This window comes from Chiloscyllium punctatum, unplaced genomic scaffold, assembly GCF_047496795.1.
Source record: "Chiloscyllium punctatum isolate Juve2018m unplaced genomic scaffold, sChiPun1.3 scaffold_212, whole genome shotgun sequence".
Classification (NCBI taxonomy): domain Eukaryota; kingdom Metazoa; phylum Chordata; class Chondrichthyes; order Orectolobiformes; family Hemiscylliidae; genus Chiloscyllium; species Chiloscyllium punctatum.
In genome coordinates, this window is record NW_027309946.1 from 398,300 (window position 1) to 414,926 (window position 16,627).

The following is a 16,627-nucleotide window of genomic DNA, read 5'->3' on the forward strand; positions in this document are numbered from 1 at the left end:
TTAGGTGGGGTATAGGGGCTGTATACCCAGCGTATCTAAGTCTGTAACATGACCCACATCTGGAGCAGATGTTACAGAGAGGGAAGCCTGGAAAGAGAGCTTGGGGGTGGGGGTCAGTTCCTGACCCAGCCTGAATTTTCCAAGTAGTTTTCCGAAACTACACCTCACCATCGGAGTGGCCTTGATGTGCCTCTGTGAGCAGGTCTGAAGGGTTGAACATAACATCAGAACATGGGGCTGAGGCACATGAGTGGGCCATTCAGCCCATTGACACTACTCCACCAGTAAATAAGGTTGTGGTTCATCTCATTGTGTTCCCAGCTTCACTTTGCTCCCGATGCACTATTATCCTTGATTCACCTGTTTATGGAAAATCATTTTATATTATATCGAAGCCAGCCTCGATATAATGTAAAGATTCCGACATCCCAAACTTCCGGGAAAGAGAATTCACACTGGAATAAATTCCCACTTGGTGACTTTCTCCAAATTCCTGCTCTGACTGAGGTTAGAGGGTGTCACTGTTTCATTTTTATCCCACTCTTCCACTGCTCTGAACAAATTTAAAATGTAGCTTTAAAATGTATTGCTGGAAAAGCGCAGCAGGTCAGGCAGCATCAAAGGAGCAGGAGAATCGACGTTTTGGGCATGAGCCCTTCTTCAGCAATGAAGAGGGTGTGCCAAGCAGGCTAAGATAAAAGGTAGGGAGAAGGGACTTGGGGAAGGGGCGTTGGGAATACGATAGTTGGAAGGAGATTAAAGTGAATGTGATAGGCCGGAGAGGGGTGGGGCGGAGAGGTCGGGAAGAAGATTGCAGCTCAAGAAGGCGGTGCTGAGTCTGAGGGACTGAGAAAAGTTGGGGAGAGGGGAAATGAAGAAGCTGGAGGAATCTGCATTCATCCCTTGTGGTTGGAAAGTTCCGAGGTGGCGCTCTTCCTCCAGGTGTCGTGTTGCTCCGGTCTTGCGATGGAGGACGCCAAGGACCTGCGTGTATTTGGCGGAGTGCGAGGGGGAGTTAAAGTGTTCAGCAACGGGGCGGTTGGTTTGGTTGGTGCGGGTGTCAAAACGGTGTTCTCTGAAACATTCTGCAAGTAGGCGGCCTGTCTCCCCAATGTACAGGAGGCCACATCGGATGCGGCGGATGCAGTAAATGATGAGTGTGGAGTTGCAGGTGAATTTCTGATGGATATGGAAGGATCCCTTGGGGCCTTGGAGGGAAGTGAGGGGGGAGGTGTGGGCGCATGTTTTGCATTTCTTGCGGTTGCAGGGGAAGGTGCCAGGAGCGGAGGTTGGGTTGGTGGGCCGTGTGGATCTGACGAGGGAGTTGTGGAGGGACTGGTCGTTCTGGAACGATGATAGGGGTGGGGAAGGAAATATATCCTTGGTGGTGGGGTCCGTTTGGAGGTGGCGGAAATGATGAAGGATGATACGATGTATCTGGATGCTGGTGGGGTGGTAGGTGAGGATCAGTGGGGTTCTGTCCTTCTGGCGATTGGAGGGGTGGGGTTCATGGGCGGAGGATTGGGAAGTGGAGGAGATGCGGTGGAGAGCATCGTCAACCATGTCTGAGGGGAAATAGCGGTCTTTGAAGAAGGAGGCCATCTGGGTTGTTCAGTATTGGAAATGGTCTCCCTGGGAGCAGATGCGGCGGAGACGAAGCAATTAGGAACATGCGATGGCGTTTTTACAGGGGGAAGGGTGGGAGGAGGTTTAATCTAGGTGTAATCTAGGTAGCTGTGGGAGTCGGTCCGTTTATAGTAAATGTCCGTGTTGAGTCGGTCGTCTGAGATAGAAATGGAGAGGTCTAGGAAGGGTAGGGAGGGGTCTGAGACGGTCCAGGTACATTTGAGGTCGGGGTGGAAGGTGTTAGTAAAGTAGATGAACTATTCTCCTAGTAAACTTTAAATGTAACCAGGTTGGTGATGTGGCCAATCATAAAGTTCTCAGACTGCGTCAGGTTCAGTGACAGGAACAAGTCAGGCAGATTTCTTTAGTCAGCCACAACTAACTAATAGAACTGTCGGATGTGCATGGTGGATATCTGGTTAGCACTGCTACCTCCCATCATTAAGGATCTGCTTTCCATATAACCTCAGGCGACGCTATGTGTGGAGTTTGAGCATTCTCTCTGCAGTTTTCTGTGTGGGTTTCCTCCCAATCCTCCAATTTCCTCCAACAGTCCAAAGATCCGCAGCTTAGAGTGGATTGGTTTTACTAAATTGCCCATCATTCCCAGGGATATGTAAGTTAGGTAGGTTAGTCATGGGAAATGCAGGATTACTTGGATAGGGTAGGGGGGCAGGTCCGGTGGATGCTGTTTGGCGGGTCAGTGTGGAGTTGATGGATGGGATGTCTTACTTACACACTGTAGAGATTATGTGAAAATGACAAGAAATTTAGACTATACCCAGTGGGTATCTATCTGATCCACTCTCATCTAGGTCTTGTATGTTTCAATAAGATCATCTCTCTTTCCAAGGGTGACCTGTTAAATTCTTCATAATATAAGGTACTCATTCCTGGAATGCGTGAAGTAAAACATCACCGAACTGCTTCTAACGTAATTATATTCTTTCTCAGAGAAGGAGACAAAGAAAAAATAATCTCACACTCAGATCTTGTGTTTTATTTTTTTTTTCTCAGTGTTGTGGTTCTTTGTAACTCTCTTCCCCACAGAACATTGGAGGCAGAGATATTTAATAATTTTGAGGAACAGACAGAAGGTTCATAAATAACAACGGTGTCGAGGATTATCAGGGATTGGCAGTAATATCTGATCCATGCGGTATGGGGGTAAATGTAGACAGAGGTACCAAATGACATTGCTCCAGAACATCCAGGAATATAATTCAAAACGAAATGGTAATGTCGATAAAATGTTAAGGGGGAAGCCCAGATGGTGGCGATCTGGAAGGTCTGTTTTACTGGGGTCTGCATCAGAGCACAGGCAAAGTGGTTCTCTAACCCACCCCATCCCTGCCAGTTACTTAACATTCAACACTAAAAAGAGCGATAGAATCTTTACTAATCCCATTTCGTCAAGTGGAAATGACAAAACATGGGAAAGGATCGATCAAGTCACAACATGCAGTGCACCCGTCAGAAGCATCGAGCATGCCTGAGGCTGTAGCTGCAACCCACTCTGCTCGTTCCATGGACCCAGTTACTCACCAGGCCTTGGTCACTGAGTTCACCAACTTAAGTGAAATGATTGAAGGCATGACTGAACAGAAGTCCAGCTGTGGCTAGAACCGCTCTCAGACGTGCTCCAAACACATGAGCAGCAACTCGACAGCCTTGGAAACAGAACATACAATGTCAAGTGCCGAACTGCATTGACAGAGACTGCGATCAATTCCTCTCGGGAGAGGATCCTCCCCCTTGAAATACAGGTTCATACCTTAACTGAACAAGATGACCTCCTCGAGAACAGGGACAGGACGAAGAGTGTTCACATCGTCGATCTGCTGGGCCCGACGCCAGGTGGTCAGCTTTGATTTGGCTGCTGTGATTCCTTCACTTCGAAGCTGAAGTTCATTGGGTTATGGCACGGTGGTAAGACTCAGACCAACGCCTTTGCCCTGTCCTTGTACGGTTACATAGTTACAGGGATAAACAAAGACTGATGGAAGCTCAGTGTGGTTTCCGATGGCTTTAATTCACGAGAGCTCCAGGATTATGTTCTTTTATGACTTTTCAACATCGGTGATTCAGGAAAGGAAATCTTTTGATGATATCAAGAGAAGAGTAAGTGAACTCGGGATTCAGTATTCCTTATGCTCTGTATTGCTTTGAATGGGTCAATGAACTCGTCTGATTCTCCAGAGAAAGCGAAAACTTTGTGGATATTTTAAAGAAAGCTGGATGTTGAGATAATCATGTTTCTCCCTTAAAGAAATTTTGTTGGATTTTTCTGGTATTAACCAGTGTTGAATTATAGTCGGGGATGGGTAGAGTGCACACTTTTAACTTCTTCATAAGTATTACTACTTGTTTTCTCTTTCTTTGCTTGTGTCGGAGGTGTGGCTCAAGCTGGAGGGAGTTACAAAAGTAGTTGTGATGACAAACTGCTGACCTAAGGACAGTTGAAGCCTGGTTTTTGTTATGAATTGCCCTGAATGCCATATTGGTCGGGGGGAGAAGATAAAGTTTTGGGATATGTAAGCGCCTCCAAGGGGCGGGGTAAATTTCCATATAACGTGTCATTGGCACTTGGGATTTTGTTTCGTTCGTTGTTTTTTTTTATGTGTTTAGCTTTGGAAAGTTTTGCGAGCTTGTTAGTTGTAGTAGTAATAGTTTGTATCGTTTTAAGGGTCGCTGAGTGTTTTATTATTAATGTTCAGCGATGTGTAATTCGATGTGAAACTCTCTCGAATTCAAATGTTGCTGCAATGTGTTATGGATTATAATGTGGTTAAATAGTGTACCTGAAACATTAAGGGCAGTGATCTGCCAGTCAAGAGGAAAAATGTAATTTCTCGTCTTAAAATCAAAGAGGGTGGTTGTTGCCTATTGCAGGAGATGCACCGTGATGACAAGGAACATTTGATGTTACAGCAGGGCGGCTTTGATCGGGTTTATTTCGCGTCTTTTAATACTACGAGTAGGGGAAAAGTCAGAATGGATTGTAAGAATCTTCCATTTAAATCACTAGATTGCATTAAACACTCATGGAAGGATCATAATCCTCAAAACCTTGAACTATAGGAATTAATACAGTGTTTTGAATTGCCACCCAGTGCACCCGCTGAAAATCCTGGTAGATGCATTTCCCAAATTAAGTTATCTTGCATCGTGGCACATTGTTGTAGAGGATATTTCAACTGTCTTATGCACCCCACTGTGGACAGAATGACCAAAGGTCCCCAATACCCTCGTTATAATGTACGTAATTAGTGGATTTGTGTGCAGAATCAGAGCTGGTGGATGTCTGGAGGCAGTTCGACTTCACAAGAAGAGATTTTATTTTCTTCTTGAACCCGCATAAATAGCACACGAGGGTTGATCTCTTCCCCATCCCTGAAACAATCTTAGGTTCGCTGGCATCCTGCACAATTGGGAATATTACCCCAACATACTTGCCCCAGTAATGGGATAGAAGTCACATAAGATTATGTTGTTTGTAGATGAAGGTCTTTTGTTTTTGTCAAATCCCGCAATTTCGGCAGCTCACGTGATGCAATGCATTAATTCGCTCGTCACCTTTTTGGCTTTAAGATTAATTTTACAAAGTTGGAGGCCATGCCTATGGGAGGCCTTAGGGAAATACCAGATTTTGAGGGTAAATCCTGTTTTTCTTTTAAATGGACGGGGGTGGGTGGGGGGAGGGAGGTTTCTCTATTTCAGTATATTCATTACATCCGTTTTTGATCATTTATTTAACAGAAACTATGTCTATTTGTTTGAAAAATTAAACAAGACCTTCAAAGAAGGGAGGCACCTCCAATATCCTGGCTAGGTCGGATAGCTGTTCTTAAAATGAATGTTCTTCCTCATTTACTGTAACCCGTGTGAAAGCTTCCTTTTATGGTTCCCAGACAGACATTTAGGAACCATAAGCGACTCTCTATCAAGCTAACCAAATTTTAACTACCCCACATTGTGGGGAGTAGATCTCCCAGATTAAAAGCTATGAATTCAGGTCTTTTTTATCCTATGTTAGTGCCTGGGCCGCTGATGACTCGGCGTCAATAGGATTAGATATTGAACCCTCTCGGACAAAGTGGACCCTTATTGGTCTGCTGGTCTTAGACAAAATTAGAATATTTATGGAGTATTGTCATAACCCAATAATTATCAATACTGTTAAAGCATGAATGACAATGCGTCAGATTGAGGGCAATACAGTCAAAACCATGTTTCTTACACCTATAATTGGTATGCCGGGTTGTCATCCTGGGATAATGGATTCCAGGTTTAAACTGTGGGCAGCAAGGGGTGTGTCTTACTTGAGTGATTTAGAATTAGTAGAATCCTTACAGTGTGGATAAAAGCCCTTGGGCCCAGCAAGTCCACTTTGACCCTTTGAAGAGTAGCCCACCCAGACCCATTCCCGTACCATCCTATATTTCCCCTGACTAATGACCCAACCTACTCATCACTGAACACTATGGGTGATTTATCAATAATCAATTCATCTAATCAACACATCTTTGGACTGTGGGAGGAAACCCACACAGACAGTCCTCGAATATGTTAACTCCACACAGCCAGGCACCCAATGCCGGAACCAAATTCGGAACCCTGGTGCAGTGAGGCAGCAATGCTCACTACTGAGGCACCTCGTGCTATTTGAGGGAGAAACAATGATGTCATTTGATCAAATAACTCGTATGTATGGACTGGCTAGTAGAGACCTCTTCTCTTTCTTTTCCAGATCAGAGATTTGATTTTAAAAAACACACTTTTACCAGACTCTTACAGATCCAAGAGAGAGAAGAGGGTGCTTATTGCTTAGAATACACTCTCCCACAGTACCCTTTATCATTAGTTGGAGAGTGTCCCCTCAGACGAAACTGTGCAGCTTTGTGATGTCTGCGAGAGAGAGTTGGGGGTTCAGAACACTTCGGAGCCAGAGGAGGATATTTGTGAAAATGCTCGAAGAATTTCATCTGTAATAGGACCCTTTCCATGCAGTTGGAAATTCTTCATAGGGCCTATCTGACCCTAGATTATCTCCCAAAATTCAAAATGGGATTATCTTCAGCATGTCCGAAATGCAGAATGACTACAGGCACTCTTACACATTGCATGTGGTCCTGCTGCAGGCTTCATAAATATTGGAGCAATGTGTTAGGTGTGATAGAGTGAGTCGAGGGGACTGAATTGGAGATGGACCTGGTTTCTCTTTTCCTGGGCCTGCCCAGGGTACTTTACACAGATGCACAAGTGAAAAAATATCCTTAGTTTCTGTGCTAGGAAAAGCATTCTGTTGTGTTGGATGTCTGAATCACCACCCCCCCAAAACCCCCAAACTCCTCCCGCACCCCCCGCCCGGGTCTGTTGGGTCGTCGTCAGCTCTTCATGGAGAATATCCATTTGGCCTTTCTCACCAGCATGGTGCACCAAAAACAGATTTATATAAGACCATGGCAGACCTTTTTGAATTACCTTGATACAGGCTTATCTGCCACTCTCAGAAGGGCTTTTATACAGCCATGACGATATTATCTAATGAATCTTATATCCAAAGAGGAGGAATAATGAACATAAAAAGGGATATCAGCTAATGCTCTTGAAGAACGAGAGCTATCATTTTGTTACACTGAGCAGTATTATTTATTCATTATTTACTGTTAAATTTTTGTTTTCCTTCTGTCTGTTTATTTTTTTTAACTTGTTTTGTATGTACATGCACATGGGTGCAATTTAGATCATTTACTGGAATTGTGTTGTTATTGGTTTATTATAAAATTAAAATTCTCTTTTTCAATAAAGATATTTTTAAAAGTATTAAAATGCTAACATTGATAGAATAGAGTCCCAAAGAACTCTCATTAGACAGTCCACTCATGGTGGTTTATCTTGAGGGTCACCACATCTCAGCTGATGGGGTGAGGTTGAGAGAGCGTCCGCTTCTTGGTAACCTCTGTCAGTGTGAGGAACTGAACCTGCGCTCTACATCACAAACGTGCCGTCCAGCCAACTGAGTGGGAGACTGTGTAACTGTTACACACAGAAACAGTCACAGACAAAGGGCAAGAGAAGCACTCATAACAAGGAAAGTGGTACAGTTCAGATAACGGATATAACATTTATGGAGTATTGTCATAACTCAATAATTATCAAGACTGTTAAAGCATGAATGACAATTCGTCACATTGAGGGCAATACAGTCAAAATCATGTTTCTTACCCCTATAATTAGCATCCTGTGATAATGGATTCCAGGTTTAAACTGTGGGCAGCAAGGGGTGTGTCTTACTTGAGTGATTTATAATTAGTAGAATCCTTACAGTGTGGATAAAAGCCCTTGGGCCCAGCAAGGGTAAAAACATTCTCTGCTCGAAATTGTATTTTATAACAAGACGTGTTTAGAAGTTGTTTTTGGTTTAATATCATTATGGTGAGTCAACTGAAATAACCAGAATTACACAGTGTGATTGGATATCTATAACCATAAAATAAAAGTATATTTTTGTTTGGTCTGTGTAAAGCATGCTGACTGTTGCATGAAAGTATACAGTTGATGGAATATACTGTTAGGAGAGCGCGTTCCATCAGAAATGCCCTCAAGCAGGCGCTTGAAGATAATTGAAGTAAAAGTGCCTGAGTGCCGTCTGGACAGTGACAGGGACGCAGAGGGTTGAATGACTGAAAGCTCCTGTATCTGAGAAAAGCACCAGATCAGCTGGGAAGTTATTAAATGCTAGAGCACACTTGAAGGGCTGAATGGCCTCAACATGGTTTGAAATATATGTGATTTGGAAAACGTGCATCTCTACTCCTTCCTCTTTTGTGGTTACACACTGGGGCACTGCTAATTTTCCTTAAACTGGGCATTATTTGGAACACTATCTGGAACATTCCATATTCGGTGTTCTCCAGAATGTTCTCTAACTGTGTGAGGGGTATTACAAAGGCGAGAGAGAGAGAGAGCGAAGCTGTTGCATGTGGCAGTGAGAGTGGTGGAGCATGCGCCTTGGTCGTGCTATAACAGATATACAATGAGTGTGAGGGAGTAGAGAGACCAATTACCCTGACAGAGCGGGGAAGGTTATTGATGCTTGTCCTGTTTTGCTGGATATTTCTTCAGGCCGCAGATGCTGCATTGAATTTGGTGGTGAGCACAGACCATGCTCGGTGGGTCTGGTAGTATGGCCCCCTCTGGGAAGGCAATGGCCCCTCTCTGCACTAGCCCATCCACTATGCACACCATGCACCGTCAACAAACTATCTGCCATGATCGGGGTAAACTGTACAGGGCAGCTCCAAACTGAGAAAACTTAGCCGTGTGCCCCTTGGCCTTTTAAAGATGGCACCAGTGACAGGGAACACGGAATATCTAGGGAAATCCTGGCGACTGTGAGTACCTCCAATCATGATGGGTGGGAGAATCGGGCTGGCATTCAATGAGAGGTGGGTGGGGTGGGTGGTATTTAATGAGGTGAGTTCGATAGGACAGCACCAGGAAACTAGCTCAGCTTCGTACAGACAATCCCTCTGTCACACTCAATGAAAATGACACTGAGACAAATTACTGCTTTATACAGTTCAATGAGCCGAACACTCTGCTGTCCTCACTCCCAGTTACAAAGTTGCAGAACAAATGCTCATTCAAAACTCCCCATCGCCTGAACTCACAGCATTATTCCATTCACTCATACTTCTTCATAATACTGACCCGTGTTGCATGATACTATCGAAATGTCTTCATATCAGCATTCTAAAACCTGTGAACATATCTTTCCATGACATTTTTTCTCAGTCTGTCCCTCTCTGTCTCTATCCTGAAACACACATGTTTACAGTCATATGATTCTACTGCATGGAAACAGGTCCTTCGGCCCAACTGGTAGATGCCGACCAAAATGTGCATCCACACTCACCCCAATTCCCTGCCCTTGCTTCTTTCCTATCCATGTATTTATCCAAATACCTTTTTAATGTTGTTATTGTACCCACCTCAACCACTTCCACTGGCAGCTCAGTCCAAAGGCAAAACACAGTCTGTGCAAAAAGGTTGACCCTCAGGTTCCTTTTTATTTTTGTCCCCTCCAAACATTAACAGATGTCCTCTAGTCCTTGGCTTCCCAACCTTGCAAAAAAAATTGAAATATTCACCCTATGCATGGTTCTCATGATTTGATAAGAGGTACACTTCAATATAATCCCCCTCAGTTTTCTATGCTGTTAGGAAATATGTTCTAACCTGCCCAACTTCTCCCTATAACGCAGACACTTTAGCCCAGGAAACATCTTTGTAAATTTCTTGTACATTCTTTCTCGTTCAATAATATCCTTTCTAGGGCAAGCTGAACAAACCTGAACACAATACTCCAACTGCAGCCTTACCAACATCCTGTACAACGGCAACAGAACGTCCCAACTTCTATACTCAATGCCCTGATGTAGGCCAGTGTGCCAACAACCTTCTTCACTGTCCTGTATATCTGCGACTCAAATTCAGACAACCATGCACCTGATATCCAACATCCTTTTGTTCCACTACACTCCTCAAGGCCCTCTCATTCACCATTAAACTCCCACCTGAATTTGACTTTCCAAAATGAAAGATGTAGCATTTATCTATATTAAACTCCATTTGCTTTTTCTCAGCCCACTTCCCCAGCTGATTATCAGCTGCAATTTCTGATAATGTTGCTCACTGTAAACAATACCACTATAACATCACTAACCCCCTCTTACTTCCTTGTACCATTCAATATTTTAGTGCCATCTGCAAACTTACTAACCTGCATTGTGCACTCTCGTCTAAATCATTGATCTAGATAACACACAGCAATGGGGACAGTACGGACCCCTGAGGCACTCCACTAGTCACAGGCCTCCAGTCCAACAAGCATACCTCCACCATAGCTTTTTGCTTTATAATGTCAAACCAATTGCGTAACCAAATTGCCAGCTTACCTTAGAGTCTGTGCGATCTAACCTTCTAGAGCGGCCTTTCATGTGGAATCTTACGAAAGGCCTTACTGAAATCCATATAGATTATGTTGACCGCCCTGCCCTCGACAACTTTCCTGGTCACTTCCTTAAAAAACCCTAATAAAATTTGTAAGGCATGATCTGCCACGCACAAAGCTATGCTGACTGCTTCAAGTCAAACTCTGTCTTTCCAAATGCATGCATATCTTGTATCTCAGAACCTTCTCAGGTAGTTTACCGCAAACAGATGTGAAGCTTACTGGTCTGTATTTCCCAGGCATTTATTTGCAGCCCTTCTTGAAGAAGGGCACTATATATTTGTTACCGCCCAGTCTTCCAGGACCTTGGCCCCTGTCTTCTCTCACCTCTTGCAGTCCTCTTGGATATATCTGGTCAGGACCAAGAGATTTTCCTGACTTTGTGCATTCTAATATGTCCAGCAGCACCTCTACTGTGATTTCGACAGTACCAAGATATGACAATTAACCTCCCAAAGGTCACAAGTCTTCATGTCTTTCTTCATGGTAAACATAGAGGGGAAATTGAGGACCTCAACCTCTCTTGTAGTTTTACACATGCGTGCCTATTTTGGTTTTTAAGGCGTCCTATTCTCTCTCCAGTTGTTCTTTTTCTTTACTATAGTGAACTTGGGTTCACCCTAATCGTCTCAGCCAAGGCTATCTCATACTCCCTTTTCGCCTTCCTGATTTCCTTCTTCAGTAAACTCCTGTATCCCCTGTATACCTCCAGGGATTCCCTTAATTCCAGTTGCCTGTACCTGAACCACGCCTCCTTTTTGCTGGCTAGAGCCTTAATATCTCTTGTCATCCAGGGTTTTCTCTTCCAGCCTCACTTTCCCTTCACCCTCACAGGAACATGTAAACCTTGAACTCGAGCTATCTCACTTTTACAGCCCTCCCTCGTGACTAATATCCTTTTACCTGAAAACAAACTACTCCAATTAACCCCTGCAATCCTCTGTCTAATTCCAACAAAATATGCCTTGGCCCAATTCAGAACTTGAATCTGTGGACCAATTTGGTCTCTCCCATAACTATTTTAAAATTACTACAACGCCAGTCACTTTTCCCAAAATACTCCCCCACTTTACCACCGTCACCTATCCATCCCTATTTCACAACAGTTTGTCCCTTCCCGTGTCGGACCCTTTATTTACTGCTTGGGAAACTTTCTTGAACAAACTTAAGAAATTACGTTCCATCGAAGTTCTTAACCATCTGGATGTCCCAGTCTATGTTAGGAAAATTTAAATCACCTATTATGACAATCCTAATGCTCCTGCTACCCTCACCAGTTTCCCTGCATATTTGTTCCTCTAATTCCCATTGATGATTTGGAGGCTTATAGTACAACCACTACAACATCATGAACCTCCTCTTACTTCCTTGTACCATTCACAGAACCTCATCGGATAATACCTCAGTTATTTTATCTTTAACTACTTGTAGGATACTCGCCTTAATCAGAACTATTGGTGTTTCAACTGTTTTCATTTACATCTCTCCCTTGCAATGATTTTCACATCTGCATCAAAACTTGTCAAGGTACAGTGGAGATATGCTGCTGTAACTGGATGGGAGCTGCACATCCTGTCACTTCCAGCAAGTTTCCCCACACTGGGCAGTGATCTAACACAGTGTTACCGAAAACTGGAACAACCTGTGTTTATATATGAATAAACCAGTGAGGTCTGCACTTCTCCCCACGCTGGACATTTATCCCAGGAATAAAGATTAAGTATTGGTGTGGGCTGCACAGAGTTCCATTCTGGATATTGTTGGGTTGCATTCAGCAGTACACGAGCCATATCTACACAGTGCTCCATCCCGAATGCATTATGGATGGGCTGTTTATGTGAGTTTGATTGCGAATGTGAGAGAACTAAACATCTGGCAATACCTTTATTTTGTGTTTTCATTCTTGTGATTGGATCCTTCAAATCCTGACTCATCCTTAGACCCGACCCTCTGGATGAGTCATGGTGACTGTTGTTGCAGCATCTGGGTCTGCAACATGACCAACAAATAGAGCAGAGGCTGCAGAGAGGACAGTCTCCGTAAAATGGAATGAGGAAATCACAATCAGATCAGCCGTGGTCTTAGTGAATGGTGGGGCAGGATTGAATGGACCACTAATCCAACTTGTTCATGTATTTATGTTTGTTCCAAGCAAACTCCTCTTCTCTCCCAATGTCCCATACTAGTGGGAAGTGAGTCAGCTACTCCTGTTCCTGTGTAACAGGATCCTGGGGCCTCACTAGCCTACAGATTTCCCTGTGGCCCAGTTTCGAGCAGTTGAGTGACGACCTCCTGTTCCTTTCCCTGTTCCCGTGTCCCAGTCTCAAGCAGTTGAATGACTCCATCCTGTTCCTGTGTCCCAGTCTCGAGCAGTTGAGTGACTCCCTCCTGTTCCCATGTCCCAGTCTCAAGCAGATGAGTGACTCCCTCCTGCTCCTGTGTCCCAGTTTCGAGCAGTTGAGTGACTCCCTTATGTTCCTGTGTCCCAGTCTCAAGCAGTTGAGTGACTCCCTCTTGTTCCTGTGTCCCAGGCTCAAGCAGTTGAAAGACTCCCTCTTGTTCCTGCGTCCCAGTCTCAAGCAGTTGAATGACCGCCTCCTGTTCCTGTGTTCCAGTCTCAAGCAGTTGAATGACACCCTCCTGTTCCTGTGTCCCAGTCTCAAGCAGTTGAGTGACTCCCTCCTGTTCCTGTGTCCCAGTCTCAAGCAGTTGAATGACTCCCTCCTGTTCCCATGTCCCAGTCCCAAGCAGTTGAATGACACCCTCCTGTTCCTGTGTCCCAGTCTCGAGCAGTTGAATGACTCCCTCCTGTTCCCATGTCCCAGTCCCAAGCAGTTGAATGACACCCTCCTGTTCCTGTGTCCCAGTCTCGAGCAGTTGAGTGACTCCCTTCTGTTCCTGTGTCCCAGTCTCGAGCAGTTGAGTGACTCCCTCCTGTTCCTGTGTACCAGTCTCAAGCAGTTGAGTGACTCCCTCCTGTTCCTCTGTCCCAGTCTCAAGCGGTTGAGTGACTCCCTCCTGTTCCTGTGTCCCAGTCTCAAGCAGTTGAGTGACTCCCTCCTGTTCCTGTGTCCCAGTCTCAAGCAGTTGAGTGACTCCCTCCTGTTCCTGTGTCCCAGTCTCAAGCAGTTGAATGACTCCCTCCTGTTCCTGTGTCCCAGTCTCAAGCAGTTGAATGACTCCCTCCTGTCCCTGTGTCCCAGTCTCAAGCGGTTGAGTGACTCCCTCCTGTTCCTGTGTCCCAGTCTCGAGCAGTTGAATGACTCCCTCCTGTCCCTGTGTCACAGTCTCAAGCAGTTGAGTGACTCCCTCCTGTTCCTGTGTCCCAGTCTTGAGCAGTTGAATGACACCCTTCTGTTCCTGTGTCCCAGTCTCAAGCAGTTGAGTGACTCCCTCCTGTTCCTGTGTCCCAGTCTCAAGCAGTTGAATGCCCGCCTCCTGTTCTTGTGTCCGAGTCTCAAGCAGTTGAATGACACCCTCCTGTTCCTGTGTCCCAGTCTCGAGCAGTTGAGTGACTCCCTCCTGTTCCTGTGTCCCAGTCTCGAGCAGTTGAGTGACTCCCTCCTGTTCCCATGTCCCAGTCTCAAGCAGTTGAGTGACTCCCTCCTGTTCCTATGTCCCAGCCTCGAGCGGTTGAATGACACCCTTCTGTTCCTGTGTCCCAGTCTCGAGCAGTTGAGTGACTCCCTCCTGTTCCTGTATCCCAGTCTCAAGCAGTTGAATGACACCCTCCTGTTCCTGTGTCCCTGTCTCAAGCAGTTGAATGACACCCTCCTGTTCCTGTGTCCCAGTCTCAAGCAGTTGAATGACACCCTTCTGTTCCTGTGTCCCAGTCTCAAGCAGTTGAGTGACTCCCTCCTGTTCCTGTGTCCCAGTCTCAAGCAGTTGAATGCCCGCCTCCTGTTCGTGTGTCCCAGTCTCAAGCAGTTGAATGACACCCTTCTGTTCCTGTGTCCCAGTCTCGAGCAGTTGAGTGACTCCCTCCTGTTCCTGTGTCCCAGTCTCGAGCAGTTGAGTGACTCCCTTCTGTTCCTGTGTCCCAGTCTCAAGCAGTTGAGTGACTCCCTCCTGTTCCTGTGTCCCAGTCTCAAGCAGTTGAATGCCCGCCTCCTGTTCCTGTGTCCCAGTCTCGAGCAGTTGAGTGACTCCCTCCTGTTCCCATGTCCCAGTCTCAAGCAGTTGAGTGACTCCCTCCTGTTCCTATGTCCCAGCCTCAAGTAGTTGAATGACTCCCTCCTGTTCCTGTGTCCCAGTCGCGAGCAGTTGAGTGACTCCCTCCTGTTCCTGTGTCCCAGTCTCGAGCAGTTGAGTGACTCCCTCCTGTTCCCGTGTCCCAGTCTCAAGCAGTTGAATGACTGCCTCCTGTTCCTGTGTCCCAGTCTCAATTAGTTGAATGACACCCTCCTGTTCCTGTGTCCCAGTCTCAAGCAGTTGAATGACACCCTTCTGTTCCTGTGATTTTGTCTCAAGCAGTTGAGTGACTCCCTCCTGTTCCTGTGTCCCAGTCTCAAGCAGTTGAATGCCCGCCTCCTGTTCCTGTGTCCCAGTCTCAAGCAGTTGAGTGACTCCCTCCTGTTCCTGTGTCCCAGCCTCGAGCAGTTGAATGACACCCTTCTCTTCCTGTGTTCCAGTCTCGAGCATTTGAGTGACTCCCTCCTGTTCCCGTGTCCCAGCCTCGAGCAGTTGAATGACTCCCAGCTGTTCCTGTGTCCCATTCTCAAGCAGTTGAATGACTGCTTCCTGATCCCAAGTCTGTGAAAATGGATGTCCTCCTCCTGTTCCTGTGTAACAGGCTCCAATAGCTCTGTGCTCACCTCCTGCTCCTGTGGAATGGAACTGAGGGACTGAATGGCCTCTTCACATTCATTAAAGCTTCTGTTGACTAAAAGCAATTCTCCTGATTCTGTAAATCACCATCAAAGTCTGAATGATGTATTTTTGTATTTTGCTCTCAGTAAATGAGCAAACAATCTGACTGACAGAATTCAGAAGCTGAGTAGCCTCCTCCTGTTCCTGTGTTATACACTCGAATGGCAATAGAGTCTCAGAGATGTACAGTACAGAAAACGATCCTTCAGTCCGGTCGTCTATGCCAACCAAATATCCTAAATAAATCTCGTCCCCCTTGCCAGCACTTGGCCCATCTCCCTCTAAACCCTTCCCATTCATGTATCCATCCAAATGCCTTTTAAATGGTGTAACTGTACCTGCCTCCACCACCTCTTTTGTCTGTTCAATCCATACACACAGCAGTCTCTGTGTGAAAATGTTGTCCCTCATGTCCCTTTTTAAAATATTTCTCCTCTCACCTTAAACCTTTGTCTTCTAATTTTGGACTCGCCTATCCTGGGAAAAGACGTTGACTGTTTACCTTATCTATTCCCCTCATGATTTTATAAACCCCTTTAAGATCACCCCTCAGCCTCAACACTTGAAAATAGCCCCAGCCTATTCAAACTCTCCCTGTAGCTGTAACCCTCCAACACCTGCAACAATATTTTAAATCTCTTCTGTACCCTTTCAAGTTTGACAACATCTTTCCGACAGCAGGGAAACTGGAATTAAAGGCAATATTACAAAAGTGATCAAACCAATGTCCTGTACAGATGCAACGCCTCGTGAAAATGTTTAGACACAAAGCACGGACCAATAAAGGGAAGATCACCAAGTGCCTTCTTCACTGCGCTGTCTACCTGTGACGGCAATTCCAAGGAACAGAGAACCTGCCCCACAAGGTGACACAGTAGCTCAGTGACTCGCATTGCTGCTTCAGAGCGCAGCGATCTGGGTTTAACTCCATCCTTGAATGACTGCCTGTGTGGAGTTTGCACATTCTCCCCGTGTCTGTATGAGTTTCCTCCGGATGTTATGTTTTCCTCCGACAGTATAAAGATATATAGATAACGGTAGATCGGCCATGCTAAATTGAGTAAAGTACCCAGGGATGTGTAGGCGAGGTGGATTAGTTATGGAAAATGCAGG